A 14,175-nucleotide genomic window follows, 5' to 3' on the forward strand; every position below is an offset into this window, starting at 1 on the left:
ATTTAATATAGGTATAAAGGTGTTCCTTTATATTGGTCTATTTTGGGTTTAAGTTGTTTTATAAGTAAGGCTTTAATTTTTGCTTGTTTATGTTTGTTTCTTTATTTAGTATTTTGAGTGTTTTCTATGGTTATGTTGTGTTTATTTGACTTGCAGTGTTTGAAAACATGTAAAGATGACTTTTATGTTCTTTGAATCTGGTTTCCATTTTTCTACTTGTTTTCCAATATAGAAGTCGTGGCAGTTATCACATTGTATTATATAAATAATGTTGGTGTGATGTTTGTCAGTGTAGTTTTTACATAGTATAGACCTCAGTTTTGTGCCTGGTTTTTGAATAATTTTGGTATTAACTGGAATGTCATATTTTGTTTCTAGTTCTTGCCAAATGTTGGTTATTTGTCTGCTGATGTCGGAATATATGGTATGCAGCAGTATATGGTTTTCGTGATTTTTTGATTCTGTGAGATATATGTACTTTTGTTGGTTGATTTTGCTTTCTGTCTAGGTGTGTGCGTATAATGTTTTCTAGGGTTTGTGGAGGAAACTTATTGATGTTGATGAAGTATTGTTTTATTTTGTCTAATTCATTGTTAATTTTATTTGGTGAGAATAGTTTTATGGCTGTGTTTATTTGGTTTCTTAGTATATTGAGTTTTTGTTTTGTTTCATGTGCTGAGTCCCAAGGAATGTATAGTCCAGTATGTGTGATTTTCAGTGGATTTCTGTTTTGAATTGTGTGTCGGTTCTTGTAATTTTGAGGTTAAGAAATGATATTTGATTACTTTCTTCTTGTTCACATGTGAAGTTAATGTTGGGATGTATAGCGTTAATGTGATTGAAAAACTTAAGTGTGAGTTCTGTAGATGTGAATCCCGCAATCGTGTCGTCTACATATCTGTACCAGTATAGTGGTTGATGTAATGCCGTGTTAATTGCTTGTGTTTCAACTTGTGTCATATAAATATTGGCTATAACTGGTGATACTGGGTTGTCCATGCTTAGGCCATTTGTTTGTATATAGTTGTGGTTGTTGAACATGAAGTTTGTCTTTATCGTGGTGAATTGTATGAGGGTTGCTAATTGGTTGCTGGGAATGTCTCTAGTTGAGTTAGGGTCTCGGATATAGAGTTCTAAGGCTATCTTGCAGGCTTCAGTGGTTGGAACTTCTGTAAAGAGGGATATAACATCAAAACTGGCCATTAAGGCTTTATGATTAAGTTGATTTAGATTAGACTTGAAATTAAAAGAGTCTTTGATGAATGAGCTGGCTGATGTTACATATTTGGAGAATGTCCATGCTGTGTATTTACCAAGATTGTAATTAAACGATTCATATGTGGACATTATTGGTCGTAATGGACAATCTGGTTTATGAGGTTTGGGGATGCCATATATTTGTGGTGTGCGTGAGTCGGTTTTACGTAGGTAGGAATAAAGTGTTTGTGAAATTGTGTTGGCTTTTTTCATTTGTAGTAGTAACTTGTTTAGTTGCATCTTGTGTGTCTTTGTTGGATTTGTATGTATTGGTTTAAATTTGTTCGTGTCTGATTGGATGTATTCATTTGTGTTCATTATGACTATAGCTTTACCTTTATCTGCTTTTGGAATTTTTATGTTTGTCTTGTTTTAGGTTTTTAATGGAATTAATGTCTCTTTTTGTAAGATTGTTTTTTTAGCTTTCTGTTTTGTGAAATTATGTTGATGGTTTTATGAGAAAATTCTTTGAAAGAATAAACCAATATAAAGAAACGCCTTTATACCTATATTAAATATAATAAAATAAAATTATATATTCAAACATCTAACACCACCCTCTACATTCCGACACTCAGTTACACAACCCCTTCCAAACATGTGGTCAGCTTCAGGTCAATTACCTTTTTCTTTCTTCGTGAACCTGACGATGACCAAAGAAGGTCAAAACGTTGTTCGCTCTTCTACGTAAAATATTTTCTCAACCCAAATGAGCCGTTTTTGCATATACATAGTTAGCACATTCTGCCTTCCATTTAGTACTGTGTTTATTCTACGTGTACATGTAATCCAGGCATAAGTCTTTTTCAAAGAGTTTTTGAAAGTATTTCAGATCTAAAATTTCAAATATAAACCAAATGGTATGTTATATTACAAAACAGTCAATGTATTTTTTAGATTTTTTTTGATATTTGTTATTTTTCAGTTTAATAAACTGAAGTATGAGTGAGATATGAGTGAAATAGTAAAGAACAATGTGTTATAGTTGCAAATATGGACTAAGCATTGGCACTTGGGAATGTTTTCTGATCCATTAAGGTGTATCCTCAGGAAAAGTGTCTGAACTGGTATTTATTGTTTCATATTTAACATTGACTTACTCTGTGGCCACGTTTTGTTTTTTTGACTTAAATGAGTGATTTTATGCTGTCTATTGGTTATATAATTGTTGCAGTAAGTTGTGTGGAGGTATTTTCTTTAATACTTTTTAAAATGTTGGAATACATCTTGTAAATCCCTCTCTGTCTTTTTTTTTTAAATTGGGGCTAATAATCAATGGGACAGTAAAAAGTCTATTTGGCTAATGATCTTTTCCAGCCATTAGTTATGCAAATTAATTGTTGGAAAGGCTAATTTCAAACCGTGACTGATAATTTAACTGATTGATAATATTTATCAATAGTGGAAGAATCATTTAAATAATAAAAATGTTATGTTGTGTAAGAAAGACAAACTGGAGCAATGAAGTTTTACAAAAGAGAACATCTTGTGTCAATATAAAACCTTTTAATTTTGTTAGGGATATTAGCAATACATCAATTTATAAATTATTTCAGTTTCTTTGAACAAGCTAAGTTTTTCAGTAATTATTTAATTCTTCCCTGAAGTTACTAATAATTAGTTAATGTGCTTTAATGTATGTAAACATACACATTTGAACACTACTCAAGGCAGGCATATCTCACAAAAGTTAAAATGATATCCACTTTAATCAGAAACTGATGCCCCTAGACCACAGCTGTCTGGATTTATAGATCTTACAGTACCACTGAATGTTTTTTTAAAGTTCAACTTAAAATTATTTGAAGTAATTGAGTTGTCTAAAAATTGATTTTTTAAATTATTTCAATTTGTTGCTGATCAGTATCACTGAGGTGCTTACTGTCTAGTTGTTGAATAAGAACTAAAATCAAACTAAGAAATGGTAACAATTTAAAACAATTTAAAGTAGCACTGATTGAAAACCTTTATTTGAAGATGCAAGTTTTGTGTGTGTGTGTGTGTGTGTGTGTAAGGGTGAACTTAAGAATATAACATCCAGACAATTGAATGAGGGTCTCATGTAATAAGGTCTCAAATGAATGATTGTCAACCTCAACTCACTTGTTCATTGTTGGAACAAGGATGCATAATGTATTCAAAAGATATGCTTTCTTATTTTCTAAAATATGGATATGGGTAAACAATTGAGGGTGGAGCTGTGGACAGTGGGTACATTCATACCACTTCAGCAACTACTGGAACTTTGTTTCTCCACAAATTTTATATTTAGTGCTACTGTAATCATAATTGTAAAATTCTATATAAGCTGAGTAATATATGCTGATAGTTAAGACAACTCAGTTGAGACAGTCATGATCTTACATTACACATACAGGCATTCTCAAGCTTAAGCTTCTTGTTTGGAAGTTAAGAGGTCCTTCCCATGGCCTAAGTGTTTAACTTGTAAAATTGCCTTGTATTTTTTGCAGTCTCTCTTTACACCCATAATAGACGTTCATCAAAGGAAATGGCATGCTTATCAACGTGCTAACCATATCTCAGTTTCTGACAGCTGTGAGACTTGAATCTAGCACTGTCTACTATTGTCTTATATAAGGCAGCTTTATCAACTACATTTCAATACTCTATAGATCAGAAATTATTTAAGTCCCCAGTGCTATCCTGCTTTCTCAAATCATATTACATCCTTTTAGTTACCTAATTGGGATATTGATTAAGATGGTACAACATGCTTTGTTTAGACATCCATTCAACCCATTAGCCCTCTATTACTCTACTTATGTCTTCTATACCTAGAAAGGCCCTTCCTATCTGAGACTGGCAGCCAGGGAATGAGATAAATCTTATTCTTATCTCTGTGACTACTGGACCCCAATAACTTATGTCCAGCAGGAAAGAGGTGTTGTGTGGCTTGTGCTAACTTCTTTAAAGGTGATAGACATGGCCTTTTATTCATTGGGATTCTTCAGTTTTTCAATGGTTTATATCCCATTCATTACCTTTACAAGATGGGTTTGCATATTGATCCATATTGTTTATTCTGTGCTAACTTTGCAGGCAAGAAAACTCTCGTGGGTCATGTCTCATCAGATTTGCATTGTTTGTTAACAAGGTTAACCTGAAGATGACCTAAGAAAGTTGAAATATTCTCTGCTTTATTTGGTAAAAGTGTGTTAATACCTATACCAGCTGTCTGGATATACATTTTTACTTCAAGTGGGTTTCTTTTCATCATGAATCTCATAAGATTTGTCACACTTCTCTGTCTTTAGCTGCCCAGTTTAACTGCCCACTGGAGGACATTATGCAGGCTAGTATGTAGACTTCTCCCAATAATGTTATCTCACATAACTTAAACCATCTGGCAGTTACCTCTTCTGAGGGTTTTTGCCTAACTCCTGTGGCATTTTGATCACATCAACTAGATTATAAGCAGGGGTGGAGTATTTTTTTATGCCTCTGATCTCTTTACAGTGTCTGTTACCACTTTATAGCAAATGTTGCCCAAATAAGTGTGCTTTTATTCAATAAATTCTGCTCTAGCAATTATTGTTCTAGTATACTTTATACAGGTTGCAACAAGCTCTGTAGAAATTAGGTGTTTTATAAGACCACCAACGAGCTGAACAGGTAATGTTGCTGTACTATGATGAACTGCCATTCTTGAACTATCATGAATAAGGCATAAACAGATTTTGCTGATTACTGGATTTATGGAACTTGGTTCACCTGTTGTAGTGTTTCTCAGGACACCCTTGTGCACATTACCCCCCCAGATTCTATTAGTGGTGCTATGGGAGTCCTTACTACACTCAGTTCCTAGTTGCTAAGGTGGTGGACTGATGCTTTTCCTCCAGAGCATTAGAGTGAAATTCCTTCACTCTTGGAAAAGAGGGTAAAGTTGGGGCCTTCCACTCTGGGTCCCTGGATGTTTTCCCAGAAGTCGGTAGGAGAGGCAATAACCTGTATGGGAACTTAATCATAACACAAGCTCAAATTTGATGCTTCTTTACGTGTGCACCACCCTTCTTTTTGATCAATACAGTTTCAGTACAGGGGCTGTTCAAAAAATATACGGACTGACGTCATAAAACAAAATGTACTTTATTTAGAAGTTACAGGTCTGGGACCCCTTCAAAGTACTCTCCTCCCCAACGCTCACACTTATCCCAATGGTGTTTCCACTTGTTGAAACAGTCCTGGCACGCTTCTTTTGTAATGTCCTCCAGCTCCTACGCCGATTTGCCTTAATCTCGAATCGTCTCAAATCTTCTTCCTTTCAAGGGTATTTTGAGTTTAGGGAACAAGAAAAAATTGCAAGGAGCAAGGTCAGGTGAGTAGGGGTGGGAAGAACAGTGATCGAGTGTTTGGCCAAAACTCATGAGTTCTGAGGGCTGAATGGGCACAAATTTCGCAGCAACACTGTGCATCTTCAATTTTTCGTCAAAATCTCATAACAAGATCCAACTGATATCCCACACTCTTCAGCAAGCTCCTGACAGTCAGACGTCGATTTGCCCACACCAGGGTGTTGATTTTGTCGACGCGGTGGGTCGCCAGTTGACGCGGAAGGACGCCCAGGACGCTCATCATCTTCAATGGACTGTTGACCATCCTTAAAACGTTCATGCCACTTGAAACATGCTGCACGCTTCATAGCAACATCACCGTAAGCCGTGTTAAGCATAGCAAAAGTTTCAGTCGCAGGATTTCCAAGTTTAACACAAAATTTCACAGCAAGTCGCTGTTCTTCAGGTCATTCATTCTGAAATCCGCCAAACGAAAAAATCACACTTCACTTAAAACCGTGTAGCTAATACACAAATGAAGATATCTGCAATCAGGAAATGGTGTCGTAATCAGCTGATTTGTGCGAACCTAGCGACACCAAGCGGATTCCCCTGGAACCAACTGGATCCGCGCAATTCAAACAGTCCTCGTATTTTTTGAACAGACCTCTACATTGTTCTTAAATGGAAGAGGGTCTACTGTCTCTTCACAATTCCAAATACAGACATTCTAATTTGTGATGACGAGAAACCCACTTGAAATACAATTGTATCTTTGAATGGCTGGTATGGATTAACATTTTATTGATAACCAGAGAACAATGTTCTGACCTTCATAGGAAGGTTGAAACATTGTTCTCTGGTTATCAATAAAAGTGTTAATACCCATATCAGCTGTTCTGAGATAGACATTCTAGAGCATTGGTTGAACACAGTTCTCCACATCCTTCCCGTAATTCTGTGTGCCAGTGGAATGTAACTTGCCCACACAGATAATGCTCTGTTCCCTTTGACTGAGTAAGGCATACCAAATCCCATCATTCCAAGCCTGAGGTGTTGCCTTTCAGGCTTTTTCAGGTGGTGGGAAAGTTTGCCGATTCATTGTTGCTCAATTTCTTGTGATAATTTTACAATATTCTTAGGAAAAGTCTGTCAAAATAATGTAATTAAAATAAGCTGTTATTTTTGTGATGTAATATCACATTTTGTGTATAATGACCATGGCTAAAGCTAAGTGTCATCTTTCTGCTCTTGTTAAAATTTTAAATGCTATAGCTGTACCTGTATTGGTATATATTTATTTTCCTTACTGTAAGAAACATGTTTAATTACATTATTTGTTATGGTTATCTCAGCACATTCAGGTTATTTGTAAAATAAGATAATTTCTGATTTTAAAACACAACAGAACTTTTCTGTTTAATAGGAGACATTTGTTGAAGATTCCCCTGGTGTGGCTCGGCATGTTATCGGATAGTGCACAATGCAGCTTACAACTTACCAGATTTGTTGGAACTTATGGCTGACAAATACCCTAACCTGGTTGTTAAGATGGGTACATTGACTAGGACCTCGATATTGAGACAACTACAATGGCTAAATGTAGAGAACAAGTAAGTAAAAACTCCTGAATTATCTTGAAAACTATAATTTAGTGCTAATGATAGGCAATTTAACTGTGATCTAGGATATTACACCTACTATGGCTAAGTGTAGAGAACAAATGTGATATCACTCTATGCTTGGATTTCTTACAGAGCAGTTAGGACCCATTAACAGAAGGTATGAAGGACACCATGTCATAGTGTTTGTTGTCAAATGCAATTCAAAATAAGTTTCATTTTATCCAAAATTAAATAAAAATGTTACAGAAAATTTCAGTCTCTGCATAAATCAACCTAGCAGAAAAGAACCTAGCTTTAAATTCTTTAAAAAAATTAGTTATAGAACCAGGTTTGCTCTTGCTTGCAAGAGTAGGGAAGGCCAGAGCCATTATATGGTTTGCCAATAGAAAAACCTTTTTTTTTTACTCTGGAATGCTATGTGCTTTCTTTCTTGCAAGGAAATGCCATTAATTGTCAGTGAATCTGGGTCATGGCCAGAGATAGAATGACATGTTAGATTTGTTTTCTTGAATGACTTTGTTTGAACAAAAGAAAACAAAATGTCAAAAAATGTAAAGCTTACTTAAGGGAGAAATAACACAATACTGTCCTGTGTCACACTTATTTATCCCTTTTATTTCATTGTTGACCCTGAAACTATAAAAAGTAACCTAAAATTCATGTTGCTCAAGAAAATGTTCTTGCTCCTCTAAAGCCATTTGACAAACAATTTAGTTGAAACAACTTTGCCAAAACACTACTATAAAAAAAAAGTAATTGCACTCCTTTGTTAAGGGGGTCTACAGATTGTGCTTCATCAAAATAAACTAAAATATTAGAACACCCCTGTAACAAAGAAAACATGGCCATACCCTTTAACAATGATATCACCAAAAAAATGCCAATTGGCAAATTCAGGTTCTGGATATAGGCTTAGCATTACAAGGAGTTAGGTTTGTTTGCATGAGCAGTTTTATTTGTTGTAGCTAAACTGGTAGAAAACACAATGTAAACAAAAAAATATGTTGTATTATCCTGTACCACACTAGTAAGTAAAACCTCCAAAATGGTGATGAAATTTATAAGTTGTTACATTAGTTAGACTACCAACACTTTGTGATTTGTGTAATTGAGCAAAATAAGTTTCTTAAACAGTTGCAAAATTGGTTATAAGTGATGGTCAATCCCACTTTTCGTTGGTAAAAGAGTAGCCCAAGAATTGGCGATGGGTGGTGATGACTAGCTGCCTTCTCTCTCGTCTTACACTGCTGATTAGGGACGGCTAGCACAGATAGTCCTTGAGTAGCTTTGTACAAAATAAAAAAAATAATTGAAATTTGTTACAAAACTTCTCTGATTAAATTTTGAATCTAACACTGTAAGAGATCATGATATGCACACATCAACCTGATCATACAGACAGTTAAGTGATTATAATCAACTAATCAGTTATTCTCATGTGCAACTAATTTTCGTATATGCAGTTGTTTTGTTTTTTAAAGAATCCTTCATTTAATTATATTTTATATCTTCTGTTGGAACAATAAGAATAAATGACTTTTCATTCCTAACCTGTTGCAGACAATAAGACCTGTAGCAAGTTTAAAATACATTTAACACCAGCGTGGGTTTCTCACACAGATTTTACAAGATTATTGAAGTAAAATAAACTAATTTTTGTTTAAAATAATTTTCTTCAGATTTCATATGATAAACCTAGTATATTCCTTTTTTCATAAATGAAAACATTTACTGTATAGGAAGATCACTTATAATGACAGTAGGTGACATTTTTGCAAAGTTTAAAATTATAAGGCAAAATGCTATAGGAATTATTAATATTCTGGTAATGTGAAAAAAATTCTAAAACCTTAATTACAAATATTTTGGATTTTTTTTCTTGTTCAATCATCATTGTGAGAAACTTAAAATATACTTCACTTTATAAGTGTAAAAGCACCCTCAGCTTTTTAAGCAAAAGTTGTTGATGTTGGTGGAATTTTAGAAAGAACACATTAAACCAACTACTATTTTTTTACATTTTAGAAATACAGGATAGAAGAAACTAGAAACGTGGTTTGCTGTTAAGTTAATAAATGGTACAATTTTATCAGGCAGAGTTCAAACACTAGACAATAGCTATACTTTAGTTTTATGTTTTCAATGTTTCCTACCTAGCTGAACTAGCTGTAATTGAATAGGGGCCATGTTTGTATTAATAAGTTGGAGTTTAATGATATCACGGTTACTAGACTGGAGTTAGTGCAGAAATGGCATGTATTAAATGATAATCTTGGCTTATCAGTCTGAAGACAAATACAACTTGCCACATCTCAGATTTGTTGTTCTAAGATTTCACCAGCAGACTGTTATTTCTGTGTGTAGAACAGTATCATGTTAAAAAACTTAGGTGCAGTTACTCTACAAATGAAATTTCTGTTTGTGACATCTAACTTTTCCCACTATTAACCCCTCACATATTAGTTTTATATTTCTTTACTTCTTTACAAATGTTAGTTTGCCAGTGATGTTACATCACATTTCAACCTTGTATTCTTATTATTACCATTTTCAATCATATTTGAATATGTTTTGTCCGTATTAACTTTAACATCACATGGAGAAAAGATTAAGCTGAAAACATTCAGTTTAAGGTTTTCTAGATTTTATTACTGTTGTATTTAGTGGTGTTTTAATTCTTTTGTCCTTAGTCTTCTGTGCAGTTTTTTGAGTCTGTATGCATCACTGTATGCATCAAATGAAATTTCTGTTTGTGACATCTAACTTTTCCCACTATTAACCCCTCACATATTAGTTTTATATTTCTTTACTTCTTTACAAATGTTAGTTTGCCAGTGATGTTACATCACATTTAACCTTGTATTCTTATTATTACCATTTTCAATCATATTTGAATATGTTTTGTCCGTATTAACTTTAACATCACATGGAGAAAAGATTAAGCTGAAAACATTCAGTTTAAGGTTTTCTAGATTTTATTACTGTTGTATTTAGTGGTGTTTTAATTCTTTTGTCCTTAGTCTTCTGTGCAGTTTTTTGAGTCTGTATGCATCACTGTATGCATCAAATGAAATTTCTGTTTGTGACATCTAACTTTTCCCACTATTAACCCCTCACATATTAGTTTTATATTTCTTTACTTCTTTACAAATGTTAGTTTGCCAGTGATGTTACATCACATTTCGAAACCTTGTATTCTTATTATTACCATTTTCAATCATATTTGAATATGTTTTGTCCGTACAACTTTAACATCACATGGAGAAAAGATTAAGCTGAAAACATTCAGTTTAAGGTTTTCTAGATTTTATTACTGTTGTATTTAGTGGTGTTTTAATTCTTTTGTCCTTAGTCTTCTGTGCAGTTTTTTGAGTCTGTATGCATCACTGTTGTTGGTCTATCTCTAGTAATTTCTGAAAAATACAGTTAAATTTGCAAGTTATTGAGTACTCCATATTTTTTTTTAGTTAATAAAGAATAATGAATATTTACTTACCATAACTTTTTGTTAAAGCAATCTTACCTTAAGTGGTCCCCCACTGGGACAGATGTAAGTCTATGGATTTACACTGCTAAAAGTAGAGGTTCAGTTCTTCTCGGTGGACACAGCAGACAACCCAACGTGACTTTGCTATAAGAAAAACTCACACACATACATACCTTAAGTAACATTGGTCTTGTTTTTAATAGCTTGTTCAAAGTGAGCATTGTATTAAGATGATAATGATAATCATAATGTACATATTTTGATTATTTAGATTGCTGGAATCAGTTTATTAATTATTTTGAATAATCAATAATTTTATGTGACACTAATCAATATATCATTTACTGAAATTAATCACGAGGTATGTTGTTTTAAATAGTAACACATTCATCTGTTTTGTGTGTTCTACTATAGTGAACTTCAACTAACAACTGTTGGTATCAGGGTTTACAACAGTACCAACAGCGTTTTTAATCATGCGGCGTAAGCAGATATAAATTAAACTACTTCTCAGTTTGTTCTTATGGGGAAAATTATTTTTTCGTATCAACCCAAATTGTTAATTATCTGTAAACACGTGAGCTGATGACTATGGCAATGAATCATTTGAAATATAGACTTTCAGTTGGTTGTAAATGTAATGGGAATAGGCCTTGGAAATATCTATTAGCAAATTGCATACTAAAATATGTTAGAGGTACATGTGGAAAGTGGTTTCTGAATTTACATTGATTGCTCTTTAGCCACATGAAATTGAAGAGTATCAATGACAAAACTATAGAGAATATTTTACACTATATTTCATAGTTCTATAGTTCCAAAAGAGGATACCTTTCGACTCAAGAACAAATATCCAAATCCTCACACAAGAGGAATTTGAAGTTGTTTTTTAAATACTTCCTTATACAATTAAAAACTTAAAACATATATAATATTAAAATTTGATTTATTGTCCATAGTTTAATGTGAAGTTTGTTCATATACCATGATAATTAAGTGATTTAATTAAATTTTGAATGTAACATACTAAAACATCTTGACATGCACAGTTTTACCTTCCTGCATTTTAAGGAGTAATCATGCATGCACCTACCTAATGTGCAGTCAGTCATATAGGCAGATTTTATTCTAAAAGACAGCAATCACCAGTTTCTGATATTTCATGTTTTGACAATTTTCACAGTGAGATTCTCTTATTAAATGAAGCCAGAATTCAAAACTACTACATCAGTCATTTATAATTCTGTGAAACTGAAATACTAGAGATGTTTAGTTAAAATTCCCGAAGTTGGGACATGTGGTAATAGATATTATTCTCCACATGTGTTACACTATAAATCAGTATTGGTACAGACTGCAAACCCTGATTGGAATGTGTTTTAAAATTTGTAAAATATATCTGAAATTTCTGTGATATTCATCTATAACTAAGCACAATTATAGACTAATTATTGAAAATGTTTAGAAATTCAATATCTTAATAAAAATAGAACTAATAATAAGAGAAATTAAACTATGTAATGATGTCTAAGAAAGAGATTAAATATTAATTCCAGGAAAATAACAAAATAGAATCGTGTAAGTGTGTGATATTCAGCACTGAGATACCAGTCAAGTCAGTTAATCAGGAAATGATTCATTTAGTTGTAGTTGGCATCTCTATCAAAAGTTAGCACTTTGATTATTTGTCACATTAAATATTAAAATGGCTTGGTGGCTGATACTAGAGTTGAATTGGGTGTCTATTCCTTCTTCAGAGCAAGAAGAAGAGTGAACATTGATAATTCATGTATTTCTCCTCACTTATGAGTTGTAGATAATCGGATAGACTCATACGCATCCCAGTCCTAATCTGTATTGCTCTTATAATAATCCATGAAAATTATGTATAATGCCAGAAAGAATTGTTTCTTTCTTTTAGAAGCTGCACTTTATTGAACCAATCAGAAAAACAATAATAAAGATTATGCACTAAATGAGAGAGCACTGTCAAGAGAAACCAGTGATCATTATTTTGTTTATCATTTCAATTTATGAGATGTTAGGATGATTTTTGAGTAACTTTTTGTTAATGAAAAGTTTTTTTAAGTGGTTTGAGTGACATCATCGTAAGATAAATATTAATTTTAAAACAAGTCTTTCTTCACTAGCCATAGTAAAAAGTAATGATAATAATGGCATTTAACCTCATACCTCAGTGTCACTTGCTTCCACTGACAAGGCAAAAGAAAGGAAAATGCCTTCAAAGAAATGTGATAGAAGGAACAGGTGGCCAAGGGTTCTAAACAGGGTCTAAGTGAGACTGGAAAGAACTATAGAAAGATCCCAATCAGGCAAATGAACCAGATAAAGAAAAGAAGGAAGAAAAACTGAATGATGGGGGAAAAAGGCAAAAGGTGGCTGATTTCTAGTAAAGAAGTTTGAATGATGGGAGACAAAAGAATGTCACAGAACATCAAGATATGTGGAGAAAGGTGAATAGCATATAGGTGGAACAGAAAAGAAGAGGTCAATACAGGAAGAGGGCATTCACAGCCAGAACAAGTAATTTTGAATCTGGGAATAAAAAGAGCAGAGGTTTCCAAACATTCTATGACTTGCAGACAAAATGAGAAATTATGACCTTGGATGAGGTGCAAAGAAAAAAGGACTATGACATGGATCGGACATAGAGGTAGAGTCAGAAACAACCAAAAAATAAGACCAGCTATTTCAGATGAACAACCTCTTATGGAAGAAGGTGTGTTGCTGTAGATGAAGTCTACCAAGGAGAAGCAAAAAGTAACCAAATATTCAGAAAGGAATGGAAGTGAAGGCTGAGACTGTAAATGTAGCAAGCAAAAGTTCTTATGACATTATCAAAAGGTAGAGCATGAAACCAGTATATCATATAATGGTGTGCAAACACAAGGAAAAATCATGCTGATATTCGTATTAGGATGTTGAAAAGATATCCGAGACATTGTCTGTATACTTTCAAAGGCCAGGAGAAAACCTTATATGAGGAAGAAATTCCTTTATCCGAAAGTAAGGAATTGGTAGAAGTGATTCAGAGAAGTAATGATGAGGGGATGTCAGCCCCCTAAAATTTCAGAGGACAAAGAAGAGATTATTATAGTAACCCAGAGTGGGACAAGTGATATTCTCTGTAATACTTAAGACCAAAAGTTGCAACATTTTTTCTTGAGAGAGTGGAAGTGCTGAGGATCAGAAGATTGAGAAAACAATGTAGGAGGGGAGAGACAGTAGGTGAGAACCTGATTAACCCAAGAGTTAACCATGAAATAACTCCACAAATTAGCTAAGAAGAAAAGTAGTTTCTCCACAGAATTCAAGGGAACTAGGTACAAATAGCTGTAGTCACTAGCTAAACAAATAAGTCTAACCCACTGGAAGGAAGACATCAAGAAGTGGTGGAGGGGCAAAAGAGAACAGGCCAAGGAATATGAGGGGATGCACAGAAATAGGCAAGATGGGAAAGTAAAGAAGTGACAGAAAAATTACAAGTTGTTTT

The 14,175-nt window shown here is 33.7% G+C and overlaps 1 pseudogene; it reads left to right on the forward strand.

Annotated features, from left to right (window-relative positions):
- LOC143243887 (uncharacterized) overlaps positions 1-14,175 on the forward strand; it is a 38,546-nt pseudogene that overhangs the window by 10,311 nt on the left and 14,060 nt on the right.

This window comes from Tachypleus tridentatus, chromosome 2 (assembly GCF_004210375.1).
Source record: "Tachypleus tridentatus isolate NWPU-2018 chromosome 2, ASM421037v1, whole genome shotgun sequence".
Taxonomy (NCBI): Eukaryota; Metazoa; Arthropoda; class Merostomata; order Xiphosura; family Limulidae; genus Tachypleus; species Tachypleus tridentatus.